Source organism: Caretta caretta, chromosome 19 (genome assembly GCF_965140235.1).
Source record: "Caretta caretta isolate rCarCar2 chromosome 19, rCarCar1.hap1, whole genome shotgun sequence".
NCBI lineage: Eukaryota > Metazoa > Chordata > Testudines > Cheloniidae > Caretta > Caretta caretta.
In genome coordinates, this window is record NC_134224.1 from 1,044,491 (window position 1) to 1,056,170 (window position 11,680).

Below are 11,680 nucleotides of genomic sequence, written 5' to 3' on the forward strand. Positions count from 1 at the left end.
GTCACGGGGAGGCGGGGGGGCCGGTCAGTCCCGCGGGGGGGGGGCGGTCTGTCGGTCACGGGGGGGCGGGGGGCCGGTCAGTCCCGCGGGGGGGGGTCGGTCGGTCTGTCGGTCGCGGGGGGCCGGTCGGTCCCGCGGGGGGGGGGGCGGTCTGTCGGTCACGGGGGGGGCGGGGGGCCGGTCAGTCCCGCGGGGGGGGCGGTCAGTCCCGCGGGGGGGGTCGGTCGGTCGGTCGGTCGCGGGGAGCCGGTCGGTCCCGCGGGGGGGGTCGGTCGGTCCCCGGGTGCCCGGCTCGGCCGGTCCCAGCCCGCGCGGCCCCCGCGGCCGAGGCCAAGCGCGCTCAGGGGCCCCCCCCCCCGCTCCGGCGCGCCGCCCCCCCGCTCCGGCGCGGCTCCGGCCAGCGGGCGGCGGCTCCGCTCTGCGCTGCGGGCCCGGCCCCGAGCCGTCCCCGCCCGGCCGCGGGGGAGGTGGGGACCCCTGCTGGCTGCCGCCGGGGCTGCAGCTCCGCACTCCGCCCGCCCGCGGCGCTGCGCTTCCACAGCCTGAGCGGATCCCGCAGAAACGTCCGCACAGCGGGAACGGAGGGAGGAAGCGCTCGGGCCGGAATCGGTGCGGGCAGGCCCGACACACGCAGAAACAACCAGCCTGAAGCAGCCCATCCACCGCGGGGGCAAGGAGTCCTGGAACAGTCTACATACGCCGAAGGGGGGGACGGCTAGAGAGGCCTCCTCACTGTGCTGACTGAGGTGGCTGAGTTACCCCCCCGTTGGATGGTACAATCTCAGCAGCGCCATGGTCGCGTGGGGCCCTGCTCTGAATTAACTCCTTCCATGCTGCAGGCCTCCCGTTATTGCCCGTCGGGTGGGACTGTGCTGCTGAGGGGCGGGGCTGGGCATTATTCCGGCCTGCAGGGGCGTGGTCTGTAAGCAGGGGCCGACCATGGGCTGGATAAGCTGCCTGCTAGCACAGGTGTGACCCAGCCCGAGGCCCAGTAGCCTGGGGTGGGAGGTTGCCAGCAGGGAGCCGTGCAGCCCCGGGACCCTCACGGTCCCGTTTCACAGGAGCAAGGACGTGGTCGGCAATGTCACTGTTAACGTGTTCATCCCTGGACATCCATCGCTGACATGCACGGGGTGGGTCACACTTCAGAGCTCAAACGGCCTCCGTAATGCAGGGCTTAAGCTAGGCCCTCCGGTGGTGTTATGGTAAGCCATACCTCTGCTAAGGGCCATCTTGTGCTCCAGAATCTTCATTCTAAAGTCTCTAGCTATAATGGTGGCAAAGAGAAACTCAGTAACATGGATGATGCGTAACTGATGTAGCAAGGTCTGCCTGAGTCTGCAGAGCGCCTGAAACGAGTTCCTCTGAAAAGCAGCTTTCTCCTCCTCAGTGGTGGAGCTCCAGCTTGGGGAGCCTGCACTTTCTGCCAGTGCACCATAGATGGCTGGCTTGTGCTTTCTTTGTCTGAAGCTTGGGGTTCGTTCAAAAGGTTGCCTCTCGAGCAGCACAGAGCCCCACAACACTAATCTGGGATACTCGTTCAGTGCTGACTCAAGAGTAAAGAGGGCCATGTATTGAACCCATAACAACCAGTTCCTGGAGCACTGAAGCATTCTTTGGAGGTCTCTGCTTTACTTGTGCATTCTAACAGGGATGGCGGCAGGCAGTGCCAGGTAATTCTGGGAGAGTAGTTTGATTGTGAAGTGTGTGTGTTTGTATGTGCATGTGTACCTATGTTACGTGCGTGCATATGGCATGTGTGTGTCAACTGTGTAAGGAATATGGCTTTGCAATAAAAAGCTGATAAACCTTGAATATGTTCTACGTGATTTGCTGGTATCCAATGAAGAGGGGCTGTCCAGGGGAATTTAAAATTAAGCAAGATCTAAATTCAAAGAGAAACTTGACCCATTTCCTCTGAGCATTTGGACCCTCATGGGCAGCGCCAGGTACAGAACAATTCTCACCACAAAGAACGTCTGAAATGTGTTTGGTGATTGGTGATTGGCTCCCTAACAATAACTTTATAGGAAGGTATATTTGCAATAAAGGGCAGATTCTGTGGGGTGCTGAGCTAATGCTGATTGGAATCAGTGGGAACTGAAGATGCTCATCTCCTTGCTGGAGCAAGCTCATAGCTTTGAATGATAATCAGGATCTTTTTGGCCTGTGGTCTTTGTGTCTTCGAATGGCAGTGGGAACAGAGAGAGGGTACAGTGGTAGAGAATGAAGCCTGCTGCCATTTGCACTAGAGTCTCAATGAAACAATTCTAAATAAACAGCTGATAAAAGATTAAACTTATTCAAGAAAAGGAAAACGCGCTCCAGCAAACACTGAAATGTGACAATCAGAGCCGTTAACAGGAATAACATTTTAATTGGGTGACTCTGTTATGCACAAATGTTACAGACGATAAAACTCCTGCTAAATGGAAACTGGGTAATGAGACAAACCTGTCAAGGGAACAAATCGCCTGTGAATCTGGAGCCGGCGTTTCGTAGCTTCCCAGTAGGTTTGGCTCTGCCAATGACATTACTTTGCTTAATTGAGGCTGACACTTTCTCCAAAGTGATGGCGGGTTCTGGCTGAGGTTTGCTCACAGAATCTGTCCATGCAGAATGACATTCTTTATGAAGAGTTTGGCTAAGTGTTAGTGAGCTGGAGTAACAGCAAGGAGTTTGTCAGCTTGCCTGTGAGAGAGCTGATTGGTTTAGAATCTAATCAGAATTCTCTCTGCCCAGGTTAGAATTTAACTTTCAATCTTGATCCAGAGCTTTGGGCCTATGTATTATAAAATCATTTGTCTTCACCCACAGGTCCATGTGAATCAAGTACTGCACATTCCCTAAGGCGTGCTCTACTCTAGCAATCTATGGAAAAGTCGAACCGCGGAGCGGCACAGTTATGCCGACCTAACTCCTGGTGTCGATAGCGCTCTGTCAGCAGGAGGGCTTCTCCTGTCAATGTAGCTGCAGCCTTTCGGGGAGGTGGAGAGCCTGCGCCGATGGGAGAAGCTCTCCCGTCAGCATATGTGGCATCTTCACCGAAGGGCTAGAGCGGCACAGCTGCATAGACGAGCCCTAGGCAAGAGGCCTTTACAAAGCTATAAGAGGCTTCCACAGATGGCTTCTGGAACCAAAGGCACAGGCTGCTTTCCTTAAACAAAAATAAAGACATCATCAGAAAGAACTTGGGAATCAAATGGACCCACTCTCAGATACACATTTGAGTTCTGTTCTGTGGCTTTATCACGTGCAGGTCCCTTGGGTATGCAGAGTATTATCAGCTTGGGTTAGCTGTAAAGTTGGTCTCTAGGGAAGGGAAAGAACATGGTACAGTAGTTTCAGGCTTTCACCATCCAGTCAGCATTTCTGGCTGCTACCCATTCACAGACCTTGCTATCACATGAGTCTGTGGTACAGATACACTTTTCAGTGCCACAAGTTCATTGAACAGGAGCCAGACCAACATATCAGGCAAGGGGCACCCTTGCCCGTTCAGCTCTGGTCACTAGCAGCTGTCTGTTCTCCGAGCATGTGGCATTCATTCATGTCAACATCATCCTAGAAGGAATCACTCCTCCCGTTCAATGCAGACAGCTACTGGAGAAAAGTGACCGCTTGATGTAAATGCTGATCTGCTTTAAGGCAGGAATTGCACAAGTGGATGCTTGTGGATGCTGGTCAGTGTGCAGTGCGCTAGGGCAAGGCAAGAGGGCGGGGAGCTCTGCCCTACTGGAGTCTATGGCCATGGTCAGTGGTTCAGCCTACAGCACTCCTGGTGTCACTGAGAGCTATTGGGTTATCCAACTCCTTAAAAACCCAGCTAGTAGCTGCTGCTCTCTGGCCACCCAGCTCTGAAGCCAGCACAGAAGTAAGGGTGGCAATACCATGACCCCCTCTAAAATAAACTTGCAACCCCCCTGCAACTCCCTTTTGGGTCAGGACCCCCAACTTGAGAAACGTTGGTCTCCCCTGTGAAAGCTGTATAGTATAGGGTAAAAGCACACAAAAGACTAGATTTCACAGGGGGAGACCAGATTTCATGGTCCGTGACGCGTTTTTCATGTTCGTGAATTTGGTAGGGCCCTCACCACCTAAGTTTCACTTCAGCCATACAGGGTTACGTGGAACGTGGGTGATGCACAGGCCTCGTAGGGCTGAAGTGGAAATTCTGTGGTATCTAGGCCTGTTGCTGGCTACGCAGCACTGGAGTGAATTCCATGCGCTGCACACAGACCGAAGAGCCCCAGGTGCAAATATCTCAAGGAAAAAGAAAAGAGCATTTTTTAAAGCATAGAGGCATGTTCATTGAAACGAGCGGCATGAGCAGCTCCACATGGCTTTGCCTCTCAGCGCTTTGAGCAGTGAGGCTTTGCCAGCCAGAGCTTTTAGTCAGCAAACTGCTCTGTTAGTGCCAGCGACACTCTTACGTGCTTTAAACACATTCATATGTGTGCGCCCTGCAGTGGGAGCAGCTGCTGGTCCAGCCGGTCTCCGCACACACCAATCTCAGTGGAAGTTACAGAGAGAAGAGTTCGGATAGCATCAGAAGGCAGCTTTATCTTTCACAGGAAGGAGAGAAATAAATGAGTGCAATGTTATGACATATTTAGTGCTGCCAATGCTTGTGGTTTTGTAGCATGTCTTGCAGTACCTGGGGCTTTTCTCGAAGTCCCAGCTTCTGAAGTCATGAGGATCAAAGAGAATATCAGGTTTAATTTTTTTTAAAAGTAAGTTTCTAGCCCTCATGGTTGCAAAGAAAGAAAAGCTTGAAAATGTGACTCGAGTGCACCCTCATGCTCGGAAACCAGAAGGCAAATCAAAAGACCTCCCACCCTTTCATTTCCCCCCCCCCCAAGTCTCATTATTTTTAAGTCAATCTCATGATTTTGGGGGCCTGACTCATTGTTTTTGAATGCTTGGGGTTGGCAGTGCTTTGTGTTTATTCATCAGACTCCATTTGCTTGGGCTCCTTTAGGGCCCCTGTGTGTATGTGGATTTCCCCTCCCTGCCCGACTTGCAGTTATTTGCTAGAAATGGGAAGGCCTTTTAATCTAATTTCCATCCTGCAATCTCTTCCAGGTGCAGTGAGTGTGTCCCTCTGAGCTGGTTGGTTCAGCGAGTGTGACGTTACACCCCATATTCTTCATGGAAGTTTGGTTATGGTACGAATATGGTGTGACTAAAATATACTTTATGCAAGATGGCTCCTGCAAGGTATCAACTGGAAAGGTTATGATTTACTGAATGTGATTATCCAATTTGTTTGCATGTATCATTTCTCTATCTAAAGTTGGGAATATTGGTTATGTGACAATTACATCTGTGCATCCGATGAAGTGAGCTGTAGCTCACAAACGCTTATGCTCAAATAAATTGGTTAGTCTCTAAGGTGCCACAAGTCCTCCTTTTCTTTTTGCGGATACAGACTAACACGGCTGCTACTCTGAAACCTGTAATTACATCTGTGTGTGTACTTGGGAAATGCCCCCCAGACAGTAAGCAATCAGCCTTAATGGGCCATTAGAAAAAGACAATGGGTCTTGAAGATGTGGATCCCCCGTCTGCCTGGAGTTCCTTCCTGTGGACATTGCAAATAAACCTGGTTTCGTAGTTGCTTTGACACTTTGACAAAATACCACCTTGGACACTGCTGGGACTTTTCCTCTGTAGGGGGATGGGGATCAAACAAAGGTTTCCCGCCTTAGGAAAATCCTTTTTAAGGCTGGGAAGGGGATTAATCTGGACTCTCTCTTCCATTACCTACCCAAGAAGAAAGACTGCTGAAAATACCTGAAGAGATAAAGGAACTAACCTGAGGGGAAAGGTAGGGGTGAGTCCAGACTGAGACAGGGTTCCAGTTTGTGAGAAGAGATAACTGGCAGTCTAAGCTACAGAAACTCTGCAACTTGCCTAAAATAACATTTAGGGTGAGAGATTACTTCTTGAAACCAGTCTCTTTAAGATCTTAAGCTGTAGACAATGGATCACCACACGATCCATTGTCTACAGCCAAGCTCTGAGATACAGCCGCATTTGCTCCAACCCCTCAGACACCTACAAGATCTCTATCAAGCAATCTTACAACTACAATACTCACCTGCAGAAGTGAAGAAACAGATCGATAGAGCCAGAAGAATTCCCAGAAGTCACCTACTACAGGACAGGCCTAACAAAGAAAATAACAGAACGCCTCTAGCCGTCACCTTCAGCCCCCAACTAAAACCCCTCCAACGCATTATTAAGGATCTACAACCTATCCTGAAGGACGACCCAACACTCTCACAAATCTTGGGAGACATAGAATCATAGAATATCAGGTTTGGAAGGGACCTCAGGAGGTCATCTAGTCCAACCTTGCCTACAGACAGCCCCCCAACCTAAAGCAAATACTCACCAGCAACCACATACCACACAACAGAACCACTAACCCAGGAACCTATCCTTGCAACAAAGCCCGTTGCCAACTGTGCCCACATATCTATTCAGGGGACACCATCACAGGGTCTAAAAACATCAGCCACACTATCAGAGGCTCGTTCACCTGCGCATCTACCAGTGTGATATATGCCATCATGTGCCAGCAATGCCCCTCTGCCATGTACATTGGTCAAACTGGACAGTCTCTACGTAAAAGAATAAATGGACACAAATCAGATGTCAAGAATTGTAACATTCATAAACCAGTCGGAGAACACTTCAATCTCTCTGGTCACGCGATTACTGACATGAAAGTTGCGATATTACAACAGAAAAACTTCAAATCCAGACTCCAGCGAGAGACTGTTGAATTGGAATTCATTTGCAAATTGGATACAATTAATTTAGGCTTGAATAGAGACTGGGAGTGGCTAAGTCATTATGCAAGGTAACCTATTTCCCCTTGTTTTTTCAACCCCCACCCCTTCCTCAGACGTTCTTGTTAAACCCTGGATTTGTGCTGGAAATGGCCCACCTTGATTATCATACACATTGTAAGGAGAGTCATCACTTTACATAAGCTATTACCAACAGGAGAGTGTTTGTTGCGGGGGGGCAGAAAACCTGGATTTGTGCTGGAAATGGCCCACCTTGATTATCATACACATTGTAAGGAGAGGTTTCAGAGTAAGGAGAGTGATCACTTTACATAAGCTATTACCAGCAGGAGAGTGGGGTGGGGGGAGAGAAAACCTTTTGTAGTGATAATCACCCATTTTTTTCATGGTTTGTGTGTATAAAAATATCTTCTGTACTTTCCACAGTATGCATCCGATGAAGTGAGCTGTAGTTCACGAAAGCTTATGCTCAAATAAATTGGTTAGTCTCTAAGGTGCCACAAGTACTCCTTTTCTTTTTGCAGATACAGACTAACACGGCTGTTACTCTGAAACCTAAGCGTAATATGCGTGTTTTGTTTTATTTGCTGAGTAATCTGCTTGGCTCTGTTTGCTATCCCTTATCATCACTTAAACAAAACAAATTTATTATATTATAAAAGGTGAATTTTAATATTAAACTGAGTTTGTGCTATTTCTAACTGGGCGGGGGGGGAGGAGAAGTTGTGCATATCTCTCATCACATTGAAGGAGAGGGCAAATTTTTATGAGCTTGTGCTGTGCAGATCTTTCTATACAACGCAAGACAATATTATTTTGGGTTTATTCCACAAAAGGGGTGTGTATATGAGTGCTGGAGGAGTCCTCTCACACAGAGCTGATTTCAGTCTATGTCTGCAGCTGGGTATGGCCCTACCTGAGTGTGTGTGCTGCAGGTGGCTGGAAAACCTAATTCAGCAAAACAGGGAGAGAGAATCCAGGCTGGTGGAGCAGGAGGGGCTCAGAAAACCCCAGTACATCAGGCGGCATCCCAGAAGGGGGGGTCTAACCCGTCACAGCGAGTTAGTTTTGATGTGCTCTGATTCCTTTTCTTGGAGATCTCTCTTCTTCATTCATGCAAAGCGAATTGTGATGAGTGTGACCTTCCAGTCTACAACTCCTTGCATTCCAGTACACTGCAGCCACCAAGAACCAGATGTAGAAATGCAGCCAGCGGGGTTAAATATTCCTGCTCTTTGATGGACAGTGTTAAATTGCACTGTTCAGCCCTGCCATCCCACGGGTAAGTGCTTCATTTCCTGTCAAACAGCTATCTGCAGCTGTTCAGAGAGGTCAAACTGCGGAGGGTAGATGGCTCCAAAGAGGTGAGGAAAAGCTTGAGGTTTTCTATGGCTGGTGCCCAGGAGAAGGGCAAGGGACGGCAATCTGCAGTCCAATGAATTTGCTGTCAGCCTACCCTCCCTGCGTGAGTTCAGTTCCTGTGAATACCAGCAGTGACATTGAATTTATGACTTGGCAAAGTAAATTGTTGGTGCAGGAGCTGAAGGCAAAGGGTGGAACCATTTACATGCAAAATATTCTGAGAGTAATGATCAGATGGGAGAGTCATCAGCAATGTGAAATGCTAATGGGAATAGTCGATGTCAAATGATGAGTTCTAATGGGGAAGAAGTGGTGGGGTTGCCAGCTCGTGCTGCATCGTTTCCCGTGTAACTTCTGTATTTCGAGGGCCTTGTGTGATGAATCAGTTTCATTATTGGGATCCTGTCCCCCACCTGCCGTACTGATGAAATTCCCTTCATGGAGCAAAGGAATGGAAAGGCCAGAAATGAGCGTTCCTAATTGATTTGAAATTGGGGCATCCATCACCATCGGGGCTGGCTGCCACCTGAGATGACTTCTGAGCTAGTGTTTGTTTGATACATCAATCCCCATGGGCTCATTATTGCTGCAAACCCCTGAACCATTCCTTGGAGTCCCGACAGGTCCCAAACCCTTCCTGTCCTCCAAATCCATGCTGAGGATGGAACAAGACAGGTTCCCACCTCTAGATGGCACTAGGTCACTGCAGGGAGAGTTTAAACAGGCGCCTTTAGCAGGCTGTGTGTAAGGCAAGGAGTATTTCCCCACTGTGTTTAAAAGTGAACATGTGATGCAGAGTATGCAGGGCCCAGCTGTGCATGACGTTTGTACAAGGCAACAAAAGCACCTTCGCTTTTTGAGGGTGCTGCAGTCTTTACTTCTCCCGGGGCAGGGGCGTGAGGGGGTCGGTGGGTCAAGAGCAGGCCTGGAGACAGGGCGGCTTGCTGCTGGGGTGCAGAGAGGTTACCAGTTGCTAGTAGGTGCTGGAGCGAAGAAGTCTCGGTTCCGACTGCGCTCAGCACTTGCCACAGCAAAGAGGAGAAATTAGCGCCTGCTCCTTGCTCCCGAGCGTCGTGGAATGGGGATGTTTCTGCTTAGCCAGTGAGCAGCTGTTTCAGTCACTGCTAATGGACTTTAAGAGACACAAGAAAGGCACAAGAATGGCACAAGAAAGGCACAGGAAAGGCCCTACAGGGACCGCCCCTCTCTATGTAACGCGTCTGTTGATGGCAGTTCCTGCCGGTGTACAGGAGACACTGTACCTGCCTGTGGGAATCGCTCTCATTCACAAAGCCTTTCGGGGCAGGCCTTGGTTCTCCTGCAGCACCACCCCCTTTGTACCAACCTCCAGTGACACAGGAGGGCTGGGATGGTTCAGACGAGCACCGACCCCCCCGACCATGCTGGGGATCCACAGAGATCGATCCCGCAGCAGCAGGACACCCTGCCCCATGCACTGGAGGGGTTGGGTATGTAACGAACCCCACAGCGTGTGGGCGGAGGGGCAGGCAGAGCAGCATCCTCAGCAGGGGCTGAGTTTCATGTGTTCTATGTATTTCTGTCTCAATTTGTAAACTCCTGCCCAGTGCTGGGCCCCTGGGCCCAGGACAGACTGAAAAGCCCTCATCAGCCCAAGGGGGCCCACTGATGCCATGTCCCTGCTTGACCCACCTTTCCGCTTCTCTCCTTGGGGGAAGGCAGCATAAGAAGGCAGGTTTGATGGTCAGCAACCCCAGGCTTGGTCAACCTGACCGAGGAGCAATTATTACAACACTGGCAGCCAGCAGGGAGGGAACCAGGGAGAGCCCTGGCTAGGGAGCTACCCAGTTCTTTGCAGGGAACCCGGGAGGACAGGATCCTGGCTCTGTGACTGCAAGGAGAGCAACTGAGGCCTCAAGGTGCTAAAACCTGCAGATTTCTGTTTAATTAGGAGAAAACAGCAGCCCCTAGCCCTAGTGGGCCCCTGAGGCAGCCCAGAATGGGACACGAGTCCCAGCCCCACAGAGCAGAAGGGAATGATGTTAGCTAAGAAACGCAGAAGCTGCCATGTGGTAGAGGGCATTGAATTATGTATCCTGGCTCTGCCCACAGCACGCTTCTCTGTTAGCCCAAGCGACTCTGTGGGCCCCAAAGCCTTGTTTCAGGCTTGTGTCTCTGGCCCAGGCCTAGCACAACCCTTGCTGGTATCTCTGAGCAGCCCTTCAGGGGGCTGGCGGGCAAGGGGCTGGGGCATGTTAGCTGGCTTGTCTGGCATTGATGCATTTTAAGCTGTTGGTGCTCTGTGCCCCTGCAGTGACAACTTTATTTGTTAAACCGGAGTCAGGAGGACAAGCCGCATGTCAGGCCTCTGGTAGGATGGCTGGTGGCCTTGCTCCCCTGGAGGAAAAGTGGTCACTATAAATTACGTCTTTACTCTGGCTTCCAGGTGTCTTCTGGCTGCTGTCACTAGCAGTTCAGTTGTGCTCATGCTAGGGAGTCAGTCAGTGTCAGTGCCTCTAGGACACGACCCAGAGTGACAGGACTCAGGCATTTGCAAATGCTTGGCTCTGGAGGGAGAGCTGCAAGGAAGAGCTCTCCCCACTGACGAACATTTCAGCAATTTCCTACTGATGTGAGAGGCTGAATAATTGTGTCAACTTTAAATCTGGTTCCACATGCCTGTTCCCAAGGGCATTTTTTACTGGTTACTTTGGAGCTATAAAGATATGCAATAAGTAACACGGAAAAGACAGATCAGTCAAGAGCCATCTCCGCGACTAGCCCTCCCACTCCCTTTTCTATAAAATGTGTAAGCTCAGAACAGGCAAGGCTACTCCCACTCAGCAACACGGACAAGACCCTTCCCCATTTGTAGAGGGAGTGATCATACAGCTCCCCACCATGGCAGGGTTGTGAGGCTTTGTTGGTTACTCTGTGCAAAGTGCTATGAGAACCAGACGTGGATGGGGTTTGAGAAGGTGGCAGGATGCTGCTGCTGGATTACTGCATGAACTAATGAGACGTGCTAGTTAAAAAACAAATCAAGAAAGTGAAAGGAGCAGATGAAATAAAACTAGCAAAGGAAAAATGTAAAGAATACAAATAAGAAAGAAATCTTTGTTAGTGAGTGTTCATGATACAGCCCCACGGGGCTCAGAGGTCATTGACGCACAACAATGGACATGGTCACTGCCCAAGGGACTTATCAGAAGCCTGGGGCTAGGGGGTCACTCTTGGATAGGAAGAAAGAGGCAGATAAGCTAAGGCCAACAGGTTAAGACTGGCCAGTCTGTCCTGGCAGAGAGCTTCAGTGGGATCTATTCAACTACTTCACAGTGGCGGAGTTTGTTGGTTGTCCCTGGGAGGTGTTTGTTGAGGGCTGGCTGGAGCTTTGGGTCTGATCTCCACTCTGTGATGTGCTAGCATTGGTGTAACGGGCTTTGCATTAGCCCAGCTCAGAGGCTGACACAGCGGCAGTGAAATGGTCCAAGCTGCTCCCACCAGAGGTCAGAGTTAGA

General features: G+C 50.4%; 1 long non-coding RNA gene across 1 annotated transcript; it reads left to right on the plus strand.

Annotated features, from left to right (window-relative positions):
* Positions 1–576: 576 nt before the first annotated feature.
* On the plus strand, positions 577–5,394 carry LOC142069594 (uncharacterized). Its single transcript, XR_012665509.1, has 2 exons — positions 577–1,205; positions 5,086–5,394. It is a non-coding gene; the product is annotated as an uncharacterized LOC142069594 (long non-coding RNA).
* Positions 5,395–11,680: the final 6,286 nt, after the last annotated feature.